General features: G+C 37.3%; 1 pseudogene; it reads left to right on the forward strand.

Moving 5' to 3' along the window:
• Positions 1-8,391: 8,391 nt before the first annotated feature.
• Positions 8,392-9,327, forward strand: LOC114200538 (olfactory receptor 1F1-like; annotated as a pseudogene).
• Positions 9,328-17,327: the final 8,000 nt, after the last annotated feature.

Consider the following 17,327-nt stretch of genomic DNA (forward strand, 5'->3'; position numbering starts at 1 on the left):
AATATTACCTATCATAGACCAGTAATTCCACACCAGAGTTGAAAATATCAAGATTACTACTAAGATTGAAGCATTGACTAGAAAATAGTCCCAGTGATCTACTGATTATGAAGCAGTTATGGGTGTCACCTTCCCAAAACTCATGTTCTCCAAGGAACCTTGTATGATAAAAACCCACTGGGTTTTTATCTGACTACTTGATTACTCCACTTTGCACTCTATTGTTTACCCTTGTTAAGTTGTTGCTTTGAAAACACTACTTTGGTATTCAGAGTTGTCACTGTGCAAGTGTGCGCTCTCCCTAACAAACTTGTGGGTTCCATATAGCTGTGTCTGAGTATGGTCTTCAATACCTGTGCTTTATATGTTCTAAATTTTACTTTCTTACATTTCTTTTCACAGACACAACAATCTAATATTATAAGGAAGCATAAGAGCTAAGGATATGGCTCATGCACCAAATATAGCATGCTGAATAGTAAAATGTGACATCTGCTATGATTCTCTGCAATGATAGTAGCTAAGTGGTTAAAATTTGATGCCCACGTATCTCCCCCCTAACCTCCCTTCAACAGTCCTTCTATGTCCCAATGTCTCCCTTATGTAATTGCCAACAAAACCTTGATAAAGCTGATAATTGGATGGAGCAGGAACGCCATAGGTAATCTAGCCCTTGCTGTCCCACTCCTCAGTGTTTCCTTTTTTTTTTCTTGCTGCTAGTGATGTTTGTGGGGGAGGAAGAAAAGAAGGCAAGAGAGAATTTACTGGATCCTTGAGCATTCTCTGCCAACTGGATGAGAGGGAGGAAACCTATGGGCTGCTTTTTTCACTTCATTTCCCTTTCCCTAACCCTGAAGAAGAGTTTTCATACTCCCTCCTTCTCCCATTAGTGAAACAATGAATAAATGGATAGTCTGGGTGTCCATCTTGAAGAGGTTTCCAATGAAGGTATAAGCAGAGATTGGCTCTGATTTATCTGACAAGCTGATAACTGTTTCTAGTGTTTTTCAAAAACTTCTATTAAGTAGGTTACTTAAAGCTATGCTTAATCTTTTTCTTCTCTTTCTCCTGTTTCCTCATCTTAAACAGAAGCCTACTTCTACAATTACCTCCAGATAACCCTTCTTAGCTAACACACTCTTTTGTAATAAACCCCCTACCCACACACACAACATAGGTGAAATGATTAGGCAGAATGTAATTTTATTGTCACGAACTCTCTCTCCAAGTGGGAAATTTAGAAACTTCATGAATTATACATCAAAACACATACACAAAACCCACCGTGTTCACTGAGCAGAAATTGTACTATTTCTACTACCCATCTTCTAGGCATATACAATCACATTTCCACCATGATACGTATAAATGTACCCAATTAGAAATCATAGAATTGTCAAATGTCAGAGTGGGAGTTGAGTATAGAGAAAAATTTAGTCTAACCCTCTCATTTTCCAGAGGATAAAACTACTATCCAGACAGAGAGCTTTCCAAAGGTCACTTAGGTAGTTGAAAATAGAAGTGAGACCAAAACAATGGCCATGTTTATGATCCTCTGTGTCAAAACAAACAAACAAACAAACAAATATTCAACCAAGAATTTAAGAGTATATGGATCCATCCTCCAGATAAGGAAGCATCAATCTTTTCACAGCAAAAAATGATCCTATTCATCATGTCTGAGCTTCTCTGCTCTTTTCTGTACTGCTTTGCTGCTGTTGTCAATTCCCAGAGCACTTCCCTTCCCCTGCTTCTGAACAGCCCCCATGAATGAGCAATTCCTGAACGCATTTGCTATGATGTTTGCAAAAACAGCCACTCAGAGAAAAGGTCAGTGTCATTGTACTCTGTTTCCAAATATGCCCCTTTAAAAAATCAGGCATTACTATACTGAATACCAATTGCCTAAAGACTTACAAATCTCCTCTAGGAAAGTCCAAGGCTCCTGAAAAAATACAAAATCCAATACATGTTGTGATGTGATTTACCAAACTGAAAAAGAATTACAAAATGGTCATGAAGAGACACCATTTTTCCACTGGCCTGGGGATTCCAGCTGCAAGAGGAGGACACGATTCCTCATTTCTCAGTATGCTCAGACATTTCTCTAGTCAGGCAGGCTCCACACATACTCTCTGGTCACTAGAAATAGGGATACAGGTCTCTAGGGAGTCTCCAAACAAAGTGGAACCAAAAAGGAAAAGAATACTTATTTATTTATTTTTTAAATTTTTTATTGTTATGTTAATCACCATACATTACATCATTAGTTTTTAATGTAGTGTTCCATGATTCATTGTTTGTGCATAATACCCAGTGCTCCATGCAGAATGTGCCCTCTTTAATACCCATCACCAGGCTAACCCATCCCCCCACCCCCCTCCCCTCTAGAACCCTCAGTTATTTTTTTCAGAGTCCATCATCTCTCATGGTTCGTCTCTCCCTCCGATTCCTCCCCCTTCATTCTTCCCCTCCTGCTATCTTCTTCTTCTTTTTTTTTCTTAACATATATTGCATTATTTGTTTCAGAGGTACAGATCTGTGATTCAACAGTCTTGCACAATTCACAGTGCTCACCATAGCACATACCTTCCCCAATGTCTATCACCCAGCCACCCCCTCCCTCCCACCCCCCACCACTCCAGCGACCCTCAGTTTGTTTCCTGAGATTAAGAGTTCCTCATATCAGTGAGGTCATATGATACATGTCTTTCTCTGATTGACTTATTTCACTCAGCATAACACCCTCCAGTTCCATCCACGTTGTTGCAAATGGCAAGATCTCATTCCTTTTGATGGCTGCATAATAAGGGAATACTTATTTGTAGCCCATTTTGCCAAGTACTTCTGATTTTAGTACTTCCCTGGTAATTGTCAGTCTGCTCTGAACTCTGGATCTTCCACAACACAAAATCATGCTTGCTGTTTCTCTTAGATGCTGCTGCCATCATTAATCAGGTGGTACACACAAAGACCTTCACAATTGTGCCCAACCTACTACCTTCTATGATTCTCTCCTGTACTACAGCCATACCAGACAACTCTAAGTTACTGCACACATCATGTACTTTGAGACCTCACAGTTCTCCCCTCTATATCTTCACAATAGTGCTTCAAATTGCTTTTTATTCTTCAAGACTCATCTAAAAAGTCATTTTCTCTTTAAATTCTTCCATGACCCCTACCGCCAAGCCAAATTAATTGTTCTATATATAATTTCTATTCTCCCATTAATTCATTCACAAATTTTTGAGTACCAACTACTTGTCATACACTTTGCTAAGCACTGGGAATATAGAAGAAGATAGATATGGTCCCTGCCCTCATAGAATTTATAAGATAATAGGAGGGATCAATAGTTCCAATAAATACTTTTTATAGGGGAAGTACAGGTGGCTATGGGATGTCACTGCAAGGATCTGACATAGACTAGAGAGGTTAGAGAAGGTCTACCTGAATAAAAAGTATTTAAATTGAGACCTGAAGTAGGAATATGAGTTAGCCCCATGTAGAGGGTATTACCTTCCAGACAGAGAATATGTGCATATGAAAAAAACAGTGAGGCAAGGAAGAACTTCAGGGTTTCAAGGAACTGAAAGAAGGAGAGCACAAAATGGGAATTCAGGAGAAGGCCAAGCATTGTAGGCTACATTAATAATTCTGGACCTTATGCTTTATTCTCCACAGGGTGATACAAGCTAAGATGGATTGGGCTTGTGCCAATGTCCCCATATGTACAGAACTGAATAAAGTGGGTCTCTGAGAAGAAAAGAATAATTCTGGACCTTAAAGTAAGAAGAATGGGAAGTCACTAAAAAGTATTAGCCTGGGACTGTTCAGAGGGAACAAATTTGATACAGAGACATGTTAATGGCCTGGAATAGGATGATAAAGAGAAGTAGATACATTTGAGTGATATTTAAGATCACAAATCTATAGGACTTAAATAATGGAATCTTAAGAAAGATGAGAGGCTTCAAAATGATAAAAATTAATAATGCTATATTTTATTGAGGTAAGGAATAATATAGGAGGGTCAAAATTGGTTTTAGGCAGTGGGGTGGGTAGATAAAGAGTTTTATTTTGGAAATACTGAGTTTAAGGTGCTTATGAGATATACAAGTGAATATAAAAAATAGGTGCATGGTTCTGGAACTCAGAAGAGAGAGTTAAATTAAGGATAAGAAACTGAATCATCAGCATAAAGATGGCTATTGAAATCATGAAAGTGGATGATTTTATTTCAGGAAGAGAATAGAATGAGCAAAGAAAAACTCTGTGACATCACAACAAACATTTAAATGTTATATGGAGAAGCCACAAAAGGAGATGGAGAAAGAATGGTCAGAGAAATAAAAGGAAAACCAGGGGAGTGAGGTTCTCAAAATCCAAGGAAAGAGGGTACATCAAGAAAGAAGGTGATCATCTGAGATGAATGCTGTTGAATTGCCAAGAAGGATGAATTTAGCATCATGGGTGTCATTGTGACCTTATCGAGAGCTATTTCAGTGGAGTCTTGTGGGGCAGAAGACAGATTGGAGTGGGTCGAGGTGAAGAAATGGAGACAAAAATGTAGACAATTCAAGAAATTTGTGTTTGATGGAAGGAGTGAAATTGTTCAGTAACTGAGAGGGCTAAGGGATCCAGGGGGGTTCACTTGTTTGTTTGAACATAGGAGACTATATGTTTAAAAGCTGAAAAAAGAATCCAATAGAGAAAGATTGCTTGAAGATACAGGAAAGAAGTCAACTGATGGCATAAATCTCCTAGGAAAGCAAAAGGGGAAGGGATCCAGAATATAGATGAAAGGATTGGCTTTTATTAAAAGGAAGGTTATCCCTCCATGATAACATTAAGAAAAAAAGAGGGTAGCTGAAATGTACATAGTCTCTAGGTTTGGAGGTAGAGTTAAATAGGCAGTGAGAAATTCTGCCAGGATTCAGGAGAGGGAGAATGACAAGAGAGAAGTTTAAAAGATCATTTTTTGCCATTTTACCAGAATGCCTTCTTTTTCTAGAGCTCCCACATGATTACTAGGAGATAGTGTAATGCAGTAGTTAAGAAAAGAGAGCATGAGCAAGAGTTTCTGGTAAGAACCGTGGCTCTACCATCAACTAGTTTATGACTTTGTGCAAATCACTTTTTTTTTGTTTCCTCATCTGTGAAAAAGGAGATCATATTTTTACCTCCCTCAGTTTTATTATAAAAATTAATTGAGTTAAGGGGCACCTGGGTAGCTTGGTCAGTTAAGCATCCAACTCTTGGTTTCGGCTGAGGTCATGATCTCAGGGTCGTGGGCTCAAGCCCCACATGGGGCTCAACGTTCAGCATGGAGTGTGCTTGAGCTTCTCTCTCTCTTTTTGCCCTTCCCCTGCTCATGTGTGCACACTCTCAGCATGGAGTGTGCTTGAGCTTCTCTCTCTCTTTTTGCCCTTCCCCTGCTCATGTGTGCACACTCTCTCTCCAATAAATAAATAAATAAATAAATAAATAAAATATTTTTTAAAATTAATTAAATTAATATACATGAGGGGCTTAAAAGAGTGCCTGACAAATAATAAGCACTCTAGTGTTGCTTTCATTATTACTCCTCTCCAAATATCACCTGAGTCTGTTTGTTATTGGATTACATGGAGATACAAAAGGCAACTATTAGGTATAAGGGAAGGTGAAGTTTTTCTTCAAAAGTAGTTGATATTTTCATTTTCTAACTAGAGTAAAAATACAACAGGGACATGAGGTTTGAAAAAAATATATATATACACATACACACACACTGCATATATATATGTATACACACGGTATATAATCACACATATGTACACATTATTTATGTATATGTATGGATTTTATACATATATGTATATGTATGGGATATATATAGGAGATAAATATATACACACACACACACACACACATGTTTATATATATATTCCCAAGAAATCAGTGAATACCCATATATCACAGTAGGGAGGACTTGGTCCATAGAGGATGGAATTGAGAGTGGTTTCTAATAAGGAGCCTAGAGGATTACCTTGAGCCCTAGGGTGATCCTTTTCTAAATACAGCAGCAGAAACACTACCACCAGTTGAGGTTTTCAATTCTTATTCCAGCCTTCTTCTCTTTTTCTATTTTAGGAGGAAAGGTTCACATCCATAGCTGAAAAAATCACTGATTCTTTTTTATGTGGAGGTAGTGGAACTGTTTCTTTCTGGAATAGCTTTGGAAATAGCCACAAAACATCTGGGTAAGTTCCATAGGAGCGGGACCCCAACCTAAATACATAAACATTTGCTCCCCACATTTACTGCAGGAGTATTGTGCCAAATTAGTGACTTGGATATAAAGGTTGAAAGACTGAAGATACTTACGTGTTTGGATGGAAAATATGGTGCCAGCTTGAGGAAAAGAGAGAACAAGCAGTTAAATAGAACTAGCTTATATAGTGCCTAGAAGGACAAATCAGAAACGTGGACTGTCAAACTTTGCTGATACAATTTGCATTAGTGAAAAGCCTAGATTACGTGTACATAATAATATGCCACTTTATTATTTTCAGTACATTCTGTACATATGAAATGACTAAATGTTGCCTAGCAGAGGTCCCACCAGACCTGATCCTGCTTGGTTTATAATTAGCACATTTATTTGTTAGTATGCAAATGACTACTGCTATAGTACTTGGGAAAAATTGTGTTGTTAAGTAAATGCAGTATTCCTCCTGCAGTTTTGCTCCAACTATTCATTAGTGCTGCCAACCTCTTTTTTTCAGAGAGTACAACATTAAACAGCAAACCAGAAGTGCGTGAATTTATACAATGGCAGTCCAGTTGTGTTAGACTTGGGAAGGTGGTATGGATGCATGGCAGAACTTTAAGTAGCAAGTGTGTAAAACGGATCTCACAGCAGCATAGATAAGGTGCAAACTGGAATAAGCAAGGACAAATCTTCCCATTTGTAAACCCATTTGCTCTCGTTTAAACTTACCCAGATATAGCAAAAACACTTTGGCATCAAGATTCAAAGTCTAGCTCCATCACTTACTTGCTTTTGACTTTGGCTCAGCAAGCTCTTATGTGCCTAGAACATAGGTTTTCTCTTCACAAATGTGAAGATATAAACAGTATAGTGGCAATATAGCATAGTGGTTAAGCAAGAGGACTCTGAAGTCAGACCAACCGAGCTTAGAATCCTGACCACTACACCAGCTATATGTCATTTTCATCAAGTTATTTAACTTTTTTAATCTTTGATTTCTTCATCTGTAAATGGAACATCTTAGTAGCCCTACTTAACTCAGAGTTGTGAATATTTAATAAGATAATCCACAAAAAGCACTTAGCAAGGTGTCTGTAATATATCAAGCCCTAAATAAACACTAGGTCTTAAAGTGTTACCCCAAAATCTTCTTCACTTTGGCTTATGCCCAATCAACTCCACTATAAATGGTCTTGTTAAGAACACTAAACATTACCTCTGTATAGCTTAAGTCAGTGGACATCCCTACATGATGTCAGCAGCATTTAATTCAGATGACTAATTTCTCCTTTTTGAAATGTAAAAACTGAGACGATTTCAGGAAGATGTGAGGAAGTGTTAATTACTTAAAGGATAAAATTTTGGATCAGGTGCTGGAAGAGGATTGTGGCATCTCTTTCTCTGGAACACTAAAATGTGCTCAGCTACGCTATCACATGCATATTGAATACTCAACTGCCCAAAGACAGAAGCTGGGTTCGATGGTCTCTGGAGATTTCTTTTTGCCTTTAGAGTCTATGATTTTTCCAAATTAGTGAACAATAGCAGCTACTATTTGTGCAGAAATAGTTAACTATAGACATGGGCATTTGGCATGTGCCCTGCAATTCTCAAAAAACCTTATAAAATGGGTATTCTCCACATTTTGAAATTGATGAAATTGACTTAGAAAAAGCACAAATAACAAAGTCATGAAAATATTGAGTGGTAAATTCAGAATATTAACTTTTTCATTTAATCACTCATTCTTTTTTATTTTTTATTATTTTTTATTATATGCAGTTAGCCACTGTATAGTACATAATTAGTTTTTGATGTAGTGTTCAATGATTCATTAGTTAAGTATAACACCTAGTGCTCATTCGTATATAAATCCAACTAATATTTACTGGGCACCTACCACATGCCAAGCACCATCTTTAGTACTGGACTACAGCATTGAACATAGTAGATAAAATTCATGACCTTGTTGAGCTTGTATTTTAGTAGGAAGAGAATATGAGCCAATACTGTCTGGTTCCAAGACCTTGATTCAATTCTATAATCTAGTATAATGTCCTCTGACCAGTTTTTGTATCATTACTATTTTATAGTGAGGTTGAATTTTTTTCCTTTTTAGACACAGCAGAATCATGCACCAAGGAAACCGAACTATTTCCAAATTCTTCCTCCTGGGACTCACTGTGGGGTCTGAACAGCAGAACTCATTTTTATGCTATTTCTGTGCATGTATCTGGTCACCATGGTAGGAAACTTACTTATCATCCTGGCTATTATCAATGATGCTCACCTTCATAGCCCCATGTACTTCTTCCTTGCCAATCTATCCTTCACTGACATCTGCTTCATAACCACTACAATCCCCAAAATGTTGGCAGACATCCAAAGCCAGAACCCAACCATCTCCTTTGCAGGATGCCTTACACAAATGTACTTTTTTATGTTGCTGGTGGACCAGGACAATTTCCTTTTGGCAGCCATGGCATATGACTGGTATGTTGCCATTTGTCACCCATTACATTATGCTGCATTACTGAGCCCCAAGCATTGTGCCCTATTGGTAGTGACACCATGGGTCATCTCCAACCTTGTCTCAATACTGATCTAAGTCTGCTAGGTCTCTTGACCATCTGTGATCAGAAAAAAATCCCACACTTTTTCTGTGACCTGGAACCCATTTTAAAGCTTGCTTGCTCACTCAAATCAATGACTTGACAATCTTAGTCGTTGGGGGAGCAGTTATCTTTATCCCCTTCACCTTCATTATTGTCTCCTATGCCCTTATTTGTTGCACTGTACTTGGGGGTCCTTCAGCCAAGGGGAAGTGGAAAACATTCTCCACTTGTGGCTCCCATCTCTCAGCTGTGGCCCTTTCCTATGGATCCATCATCAGGGTCTACTTTCTTCCCTCTTCTGCCTATTCAGTAGAAAGGGATAAGGCAGCTACCATGATGTATACAATTATAACTCCCATGATGAACCCCTTCATCCATAGTCTAAGGAACAAGGACGTGAAAGGATCACTGAGGAGACTATTCAGCAAGAAAACATTTTTCTGGAGATGGTGAGCCCTGCCATAAGAGACATCTCTATCAACCTTTTATACTTGGATTAGTACACGGAGGGTCCAAAGCCTCAGGCTACTGTGCTACTATGGCAGTTTCTTTCTCATCCATCTCCTGCCCCCAATCCAGGTCCAAGACTCTAGATGAGCTCTCCATTAAAAACAACAACAGTAACAAAACAAAACAAAAATGTTCCTTTATTCCACAGTCTTTTACCACTTACATACAGTTTTCCCTGAATAATTTCATGGTCGTATAGTCAGTACTGACTAATTGTTCTCTAATTTTTGGTTTGTGTTTCCCTTTTGTTTCTACCAAACCCTACATGTTAGGTCATTGATGGAAGGAAGGAAGGAAGGAAGGAAGGAAGGAAGGAAGGAAGGAAGGAAGGAAGGAAGGTAGGAAGGAAGGAAAGAAAGAGTTGATAATAGCTCATGTATCTTATAGATAATAGCATGTTAGAGTTCACAACTTCCAAACAATAACTTGATTCTCACAATAACTCTTTGAGGAAAATACCATATCATTCTTACACACAAAGCAAGAAAAAAGACATATTAGTAGAAGAAAAGCAAGCTAAGAGAAAAACAATCATGTCACTTGTCCTGCTCTAAGCCCTGCAGAGGTTCCCCACTGAAGATAAAGTTCTTCAGCATTTAAGATCCTCTACCACCTGAACACATTTATATTGCCAGAAGTTTGAACCATCATTCATTAACCCCTCCCCCACCATCCTTACATTCCAGCTACACTGAACACTTTATCATTCTTTGAGCAGTCTACAGATTTGCATGACTCTTGTCTTTTACATGTTACATCTTCTCCTTGGAATACCTGTTCCACTTTCTTCCTACAGATATTTGATGCTCTTAAAAGGCTCCACCTCAAGCCTTACATTCTCTGTGAATTCTTTCATAATTCTCCCATCTCTGTAGATAAAATTATTCTTTTCTCTTCTAGGCTCCTGTAGAACTTTATTTTGTTATTGAATCATTTATCGCAATGAATTATAATTATCAGGATATTTGTTGATGTTATCCAAGATGATCTGAGCTCATTGTGGCGTGCAAGTACTATGTTTTATTAACATTTGTAGCTCTAGCTGGGTATAATGCCTGGAACAAAGTAGGTGCTCAGTAAGCCAAACTGACCAAAAAAATTGTCATCTTTCAAAAGAGAAAATTTAGTTTTAGTTTATTGCATGCTGACTTGTTGAGTAATATCAGATGAGTCAAATAATCTCTCTGGGCTTTAGTGCCCCACTGATATAGTTCATGGAACAGTACAGTAACTTCTGCATACCAGCTACCCACATTAACCATACAGAACTTGTTTGAGGTTAAAACATTCTGAGACAGAAGGCTGTGAAAATGCCATACTGGGTAGATGCCAGGAGTCCAAAATAAATCCAGAGAAACATAAAGAAAATCAGGTATTAAACATATATATGAATATGAGGGCTTGAGGTACATAAGGATTTTTGTGTGGGTATGGAAGCTAAGACATGATACCTGGTCCCTTTTAAGTTGTATCTGTGTAGTATCTGAACACTTGATCACAGAGGAGACTTCAGGCTTTTCATGCACCTAGTACTGATAAAATGTATCCTTTGTATTATACCATCTGGGTTGAATGAACCTATCTCTTTGTTTTATGACATTTTCAGGGCTGGGTTTGTGGCTTTGTGGTTACACAAGCACCACAATAGTCTAGTCAGTGCTACTCAAAGTGTAGTTTGCAGACTTATGCTAATCACACCACTATTTGTTACTGGTCAGCAGAGAGATTGAGCTAAATTTAGAAATTGAGATGAACATTTAGAAATGTAGAGCAATTTCACATTGCCATGAAATTTTTATTTTATTTTACAAAAGTATCAGTTTACAAAAATTTGGAAATTAAAAAATACTAGAAGCATTAGATTCTTCTTCTCATTCTCTTCCTCCTCTTCCTCCTTCTTTTCCTCCTCCTTCTCCTTCTCCTTAGTCTTCTTCTTCAACATAAAATCTTGAGCAGGGCTCCATATGATGAGTACCTTTTAAGCCAATGCAATCAGGATCTGATAATGTTTAATTTAAAAAGTAGTTAAAGCAGAGTCATTACACACTTTCTCTCTCTCACACACACACCCTTAACACTTTATTTTTCAGGATACTCTATTTTGACTTATTCCATGAAAAATATATTCCTTAGCTAATCTTTTGATTTAGGGCCAAGACCCTTTCTTTCTTTTTTGCCGAGACCCTTTGTTTGCAGGTTGATTGAGTTCTGTGTAATCATTCTTGCATAAACCTTACCCTTAATGCATTATCTTTGACTTCTAGTTTCAGTCTCTTTAAAGTGAAGCAAGAACTTAAAGACACTTGCAAAGCAAGCTAAGAACACAATCCTCCTTGGATAGTTTTTAATTTTGTTCCCAATTTTTTACATCTAATTCAATAACATTAGTCTCCTAAATGCATGTAACTTAGTTTTTGTAGAAACAATATTCTTTTGCCTTCATATTGTGTTGGTTCATATAATTCTATTAAATTTTACTAAAATTAGACTCGCAAAAACAAGTGCAACTAACAAAAACAGATTTTGGAAAAACACAGCTAACTCTTGGTAAGGTAACACAGAATTGGTGGGACAAAACCATAACTGTGTGGGCATATAAAGAGTAGCTGACTAGTTGCAGGTATTCATCAGGGCATGGCCATTAGTCAGAAAGTTTTGTACAGAGAATGGGGAGTGTCTTTAATCTAGAGTTATTTACATCAAGATCAGTTAAGAGAGAGGTCATTGTGTATTCAAAAGATAAAAGCTGCTATGGTTAAAGCCGAGGAAGGGGACCTGAGGGCCTGCTCTTTCAGTCTACTCCTAATCTTGTCTTGGCTCATCTACAGGAACTTGGTATCTAATAGGAAGCAAGAATGTATACCAGCAGCTGACTACAAGTTGCCCATGCTCTGAGAAATATCTCCTCTCCTCCTTTGCCCTTTCTAAACTACCAAAGATTGTTGTGGCAGGGTGAATACATATATAATTTCTCCCCACACTATAGACACACTCATCAAGTTGATGAGGGTTAAGCAAAAACAGTATACAGAAATGCAAGTAATGGGATGGAACCATTGACAGACAAACAAAATTAGATGTCAGTTCCCAAGTCATACCTTGAGGCCAGAAGAAGCCAGAGCAGATAATATTTATTTATTTATTTTTCAAAGCAGATAGTATTTAGCCTAAGATGTTGGTGAGATGACAGAACATCTTCTGTAGTGCCTGAATTGCAAGTGAGACTATCTAAGAAAAGGCCCTGACTCTATGCTGCTGATTTTACTACTTTGGAGGAAAAGGAGCTTTTTAGAATATGTGGCTTCCATAAGGCAGAAACTATATCTTATTCATCTCTGAGGCCCTACCCTCCACTTTGGTGCCTTTCACAGAGTAGGAGCTAAAACTATGCCTGAAATGAATGAGTGAAAATTTGCATACAGGCCCAAAATTTGGGGCAAAATTTTGCCTAAGTAAGGGATTTGAGATAAATCAATCATCTGATCCTAAAACATCTGGAGCTTCAGCAGATCTGACTACATATTCTATGGCCAGAACAAATTTATGTGTAGATAAGATCAGTAGTGGCTTATGGGGTATGATTTGAGATGCACTAAAAATACAAAAAAAAAAGGCATATGTAACATACTTATGGGATTGTGTATGAAGAAATGAGAAAAAAACACTGCTTTTGTTACATATATATCTGATCATGATGATTTCAATGTCAGATAAGGAATTCCTATAATACTGGAAGCTTATAGTAGCCTTGGACAAACTATCTTGATGCAGACAACAAAAGAAAAAACACATTCATTAAATACACTGATAAATGAATGATACTTTTACACTCTGAGTCAGCAAAGAAAGAAATGCCTATTGGAAATTATGGTGGAGAGATTTTCTTTGAGAGTATATCAGTGGTCATAGAATCAAACAGACCTGGCTTTGAGTCTTAGCTCTTCCAATTCTATATGGCTTTGGGTAAGTCACTTCACTTATTTAGTCCTCAAACTTCTTCATGTGAAAAATGAGGTTAATAATACCTATCTCAGTGATTTCTTTCAGGGATTAAATCAAATAATGGATATACAGTGCTTTGTATATGATACATGCTTAGCAAATGTGAATACCCTCTCTTCCTTCCTTACATTTTTAGACCCTGAGGATCCAAAAGATCATTAATTCTGTTCTAAGTCATCTGGAAGTTTACCTCAAAGATTACAGGGTTTTAAAAACCTTTCCAAAAGAAGTAAAGATGATAATTTGAAAATAAAAATAGATGTGGAAGAAAGAGAAGAGTGGTATGAATAATCAGAGGAAAGATACAATAATCCTCGACAAAATATTAGCAAGCTGAATTGAACAATATATTAAAAGGATCATATACCATGATAAAGTGGGATTTATTCCACAGATGCAAGGATGGTTCAACATCTGCAAATCAGTTGATGTAATACACCACATTAACAAAATGAAGAATAAAAATCATATGATCATCTCAATAGATGCACAAATGCATTTGACAAAACTCAAAATCCATTTATGAGAAAAATTCTCAACAAAGTGGGTAGAGAATGTACCTCAACATAATAAAGGCCATATATGACAAACCCAGTTAACATAGTCAACAGTGAAAAACTGAAATCTTTTCCTCTATGGTCAGGAACAAGACAAGGATCCCCAGTCTTGCCACTTTTATTCAACATAGTATTAGAAGTCCTATCCAGAGCAATTAAGAAAGAAAAAGAAATGAAAGGCACCCAAATTGGGGAAAAAAAGAAGCAAAACTGGCACTATTGCAGATTACATGATATTATTTATAGACTACCCTAAAGATTCCATCAAAAAACGGTCCAAACTAACAAACTAATTCAGCAAAGTTGCAGGATACAAAATCAATAAACAAAACTTTGTTGCATTTCTATACACCAATAATAAACTATCAAAAACAGAAAGAAAGCAATTCCATTTGCATCAGAAAAGTAAAAATACCTAGGAATAAACTAAATCAAGGAGGTGAAAGACCTGTCTACTGAAAACTACAAGACATTAATGAAAGAAATTGAAGAAGATACAAATAAATGGAAAGATATTCCATGCTCATGGATTGAAAGACTCGATATTGTTAAAATTTCCAAACTACCCAAGTAATCTACAGATTCAATACAATTTCTGGGAGCCTGAAGCAGAGATCCTCCTTTAGACCTCACCTAGAAAATAGTGATTAAGTTGGTATGCAATGGCAAGCCGATCAATCCATTGTCCCAATATATAAGCTCCATAGCCTCTCACATCTCCTACACAGAACATAGCCTAATGCTGTGTATGCAGCAGATGCTTTGATAAATTTTCATACTCTTTGGCCATGTAATCCAATTTTGGGGAAAGTAGCCCCAAAATAATTCAAGAGAGGGAAACAATGTTTATTACAAAGTTATTAATTTTGAAGGTCACTACATTTTCTAACTCACTTGCATTTTTCATATTCCACTATGCAGTTAGTTACAAGTGCTTGGTTTCTGAAGTTCATTACCTCATTTCATGTACATTTGTTGAGGACCTTGCCTATGCCATATAGTGTTTTACATTCTGGTAACAGATATGAAATGTATAGTTTCTGCCCAAAAGAAGCTCACAGAGGTGGAGATAGTCACAATACGGGATAAAAAGTAATGTAAAGAACCATATGAGTACTGAGTCCAAGTATGCAGTGACTACATCTATTGCCTCTGTGTAGGATTTCGGGATACAGAGGCTTAAGTCTCCCCAATAGCCCAAACTAAATTTCACATTGTTTTAGAATGGTGTCATTCTGAGGCAAATGATCTGCTAATTAAATCTGACCATGGAACTGAAATCCTCTATGTCCTCTTAGACCTTGTCACACATTTCTTTCATACATAGTACCCTACTTACTTCTGTAGAAACCTTGTACTTTTCAAACATGCATGTTTGCTTAATATTAGGCAGTTCTGACACACCCAAAGAAAGTGCCCCTCAAACTACTTGAATGCATTTGTATGACACAAACAGTGTATACATAAAACAATGGGATGAACCAACAGCCCAGGATTGTGGAATATTATGCAGCCATCAAAAAGAATGAAATCTTGCCTTTTGCAACAATGTGGATTGCACTAGAGTGTATTAGGCTAAGCAAAGTAAGTCAGCAAGAGAAAGACAAACACCATATGATTTTACTCATGTGGAAGTTAAGAAACAAAACTCAGTCATTAAGCATCTGCCTTCGGCTGAGGTCATGGTCCCAGGGTCCTGGGGTTGAGACTGGCACCAGGCTCCATGCTCAGCAGGAACCTTGCTTCTCCCTCTCCCTCTCCCCCTGCTTGTGTTCCCTCTCTTGCTGTGTCTTTTTCTGTCAAATAAATAAAATCTTAAAAACAAAAAAGAAACAAAACAGATGAACATATGGGAAAGAAAAAAAGAGAGAGAGCCAAGTGACATGACACATCTATCTCTTAGATCACCCCCCCCAATCAACTTTTCAAAAAATTCTGCCTTGGTGGGAAGTCATCCAGGTACCAAAGCACATTATTTAGCAGTATGAGATTACAGTGTGGAAAAGGAATGAAGTCTGGGGTTAAGGATACTTTTTTTTTTAAAGATTTTATTTATTTATTTGAAAGAGAGAAAATGAGAGAGAAAGCACATGAGAGGGGGAGAGTCAGAGGGAGAAGCAGACTCCCCACAGAGTGGGGAGCCCGATGCGGGACTCGATCCCGGGACTCCAGGATCATGACCTGAGCGAAGGCAGTCGCTTAACCAACTGACCCACCCAGGCGCCCCAAGGATACTTTTAATAGGCTCAGTCATGAGCACCCATAAATAGGGCTTGCTGACATGAGCTGAATTAGTAAGTATATACACAAGACCAATTACCTGTTGTCAATGGAGCAATGGTCTGGACTCTGCCACTGTCTCCATGAGTATCTTTGCACCATTGTTCTCAAGATTCCCCATTTACAAATGATATTAAACCAAATGTTTTCAAATGTTGCTTCTGACCTCAACATTCTATGATTCTCTTTTAGTGATTTCTTGACAAAAATGTTGCCTCATGCCAATACTTAATAGTAGTTCATAATGCTTGTAAGACAAAGCTAAATAAAGATCTCACTGGAAGAGTTTCTGACTTTAGGTAATTCCAGTCCCTAGGATAACCCCTTGTGACAGGAATAACACCTCAACGTGGGTTCTCTATTCTTGGAGCTAAATGTGTTCTTTGAACATTATGTTGTATACTGCATTTAATATTCCTTAGGGAGTAATGCAGAAATCCTAACAAGATGCCAGACTTTATTTAAAGAAATTATACCATCAGGCAATTGCTTCAACTTTACAGCTGTTTCTTTTTTACCATACCAGAAAGGAAAGGTCTACAGATTTAATTAGTTCAAAGTTTTGAATGTGTATAGAGGCAAGAGCATTTTTCTCTCCTCACCCTTTATGAACCATTCAAAGAACAAGCATTTGAAATCTGAATCCAGGATAACTTAATACAGATCTCAGAGTATCCATAAATTCACCAGGGCATGAAAGAGAAAGTCATACAAGAGAAAGTCTATGTATCCACAAAACTGTACCTCTGTTTAGACAGTCATCTCAAAGATGTGTGTTCAGGGCAAGATAAGGAGCCAAACTAGAGAATGTGATAGTTTAAGTTAAAAAAAAAAAAAGCCTGTATATGCTTAAGTCACAATGAAAAAACTATACATCAATGATGATGGTATTAAAATAATTACCTATACCCATACTGATGAGAATCACTCACAATTCTATTAAAACCTAAAAGTACAGCATAGGAATATAGTCAATAATACTGTAATAACTGTATGGTGACAGAGGGTGACTACATTTATTATCATGGTGAGCATTTCATAATGCATGTAATTGTCAAATGACTGTGTTGTATACTTGAAACTAATATAATATTGTATGTTGAC

This window comes from Eumetopias jubatus, unplaced genomic scaffold (genome assembly GCF_037043125.1).
Source record: "Eumetopias jubatus isolate StellerSeaLion01/CBP00866 unplaced genomic scaffold, mEumJub1_p1.0 scaffold_11, whole genome shotgun sequence".
NCBI classification, from domain to species: Eukaryota; Metazoa; Chordata; class Mammalia; order Carnivora; family Otariidae; genus Eumetopias; species Eumetopias jubatus.